Source organism: Hippocampus bargibanti, linkage group LG04, assembly GCF_051943395.1.
Source record: "Hippocampus bargibanti isolate YZ-2025 linkage group LG04, ASM5194339v1, whole genome shotgun sequence".
Lineage (NCBI taxonomy): Eukaryota > Metazoa > Chordata > Actinopteri > Syngnathiformes > Syngnathidae > Hippocampus > Hippocampus bargibanti.
The window spans coordinates 31,383,770-31,386,024 of record NC_142737.1 but is presented as its reverse complement, the minus strand read 5'-3'; positions in this window follow the sequence as shown (position 1 = coordinate 31,386,024).

Genomic DNA, 2,255 nt, shown 5'->3' with positions numbered 1-2,255 from the left:
GACGTCTCCATCACGCGGGCCATGCGTGGGGCTGAATGCTGGACTGATCATCGACTGATCAAGTCCAGGCTCGAGCTGAGAATTCGACCTCCTCATAAGAATCAGCAACCCCAAAGGTGTCTCAACTCCAGGGCCCCGGAGTCCCCAGAATGTGCAGCTAGCTACCGCAACAAGCTGGCAGAGGGACTTGCCCGCCTGGACAAGGACATCAGTAACGGTGACCTTGATGTTGAAAGCAGGTGGAAAAAAATTGAGGACAACAATTCATCAAGCTGTCTCTGAGACCATCGTCTTTACTCAGAAACGTTACCAAGACTTTGATAACAGCTCAGCTGCCATACAGGAGCTTCTGGAAGCCACGCGCAAAGCCCATACCACATTTTTATCCAACCCTCACTCTCCACTTCTCCTCTCTCACGACAAGGTGAAACACAGAAACAGCTAAGGATTATGGAAAACAAGTGGTGGTTCAGCAAGGCCCAGGAAATCCAGAGGCATGCAGATAACAACAATACACACGCCTTCTATAATGCTATAAAATACCTGCATGGCCCACAAAGACAACACATTGTTCCAGTTAGATCTGCAGACGGTTCTATGCTACTGAAGGACAACCAGCTAATATTTGAGCGCTGGGCAGAGCACTTTGACTCCCTGCTCAACCAAGTAAACCCTTCAGACCCATCTGTCCTTGACTCCCTCACAGAGTTTCCGTGAGTTCTCTTCCTTGATGAACCTACTCAGTTCACAGAGGTCCTCTCTGCAATCCGGAGCCTTAAAAACAACAAAAGCCCTGGCCCTGATGGACTTCCAGCTGAGGTTTTCACGAGCGGCGGTTACCTCCTGACACGACAGCTATACCACCTCATTTGCAACATCTGGCAAAACGGGACACTTCCTGGAATGGAAAGACAGCAACATTGTCACCATTTATAAAAGGAAGTGGGACAAGTCAATCTGTGGCAACAGCCGTGGCATCTCCCTGCTTTCTGTTGCTGGCAAGATTCTTGCAAAAGTAATACTGTTCCGTCTTACATCGCACATTACCGAAGACATCCTCCCAGAGACACAATGCGGTTTCAGAAAGGACCGTAGCACTCTGGACATGATCTTCGCCGCGCGACAAGTTCGGGAGAAATACAGGGAACAAAACAAGGACCTCTATATCACCTTCATCGACCTTACCAAGGCATTTGACACAGTAAACTGTGACATTCTCTGGACCATACTGCAGACATTTGGTGTCCCCTGCAAATTTCTCAGCATCCTTAACAGTTCCACCGCGGCATGCAAGCAACTGTACTCGAGGGTGGCCAGCAATCTCCCCCGTTCCCTGTGGAGGTCGGGGTGAAGCAGGGTTGTGTACTGGGCCCTGCTATATTCAACCTGTTCCTGATGGCAGCTATGCTCCTGTTCCATAAATCCATCCAGGAAGGTGGTGACGTACAAATCCAATTCCGCCTGGATGGTAGCTTGTTTAACATCAGACGCCTACAGGCCAAGACCCTGATCAGCGACATCCACGAGTTACAATATGCAGATGATTGTGCTCTGCTGGCCCACAGCCAAGCTGCCATGCGACATGACCTTGATGTCCTCCATCTACCGATCACTCGGTCTTGTGACCAATGTAACGAAAACGGAGGTCATGGCAAAAGAGAGTTCTCCACCCCCCGTGTTCACCCTCAGTGGCACACCCCTCAAGATTGTCCAGCAATTCAGCTACCTCGGCAGCATTCTAACACCCTCCTGTCTAATTGATGATGACTTCCTGGCCCGCATCAATCAAGACTCCAAAGCTTTTGGCAGGTTGCATACTTGTGTGTTCGAAAACACCCACTTAAGAACTCCAATAAAAGTCACCGTCTACCAAGCAGTGTGTGTGTCGACGCTGCTATATGGCGCAGAATCCTGGACCTTCTATCGACGCCATGTGAGACGCCTTGATGCATTCCACATCAGGTGCCTCCACCGACTCCGGCAGGATCATGTCCCACACACTGACATCCTTCAACGCACTGCCTCCACCAGTATCAAGGCTATTCTAGCAAAGAGGCAACTCCGGTGGGTTGGACATGTCATCCGAATGCCTAGCTGCCGCTTGCCTCGACAGGTGCCTTATGGACAACTCTTGTCAGCAAATAGGAAGCCTGGTGGCGGCGACCCCCGCCCCTGCTGTCAACTCGCATGTGACAAGTTCGGTGTCATTGGTCACGTGAAAGCATCGAGTAAATCACACCTTTGTGTAGCAATGG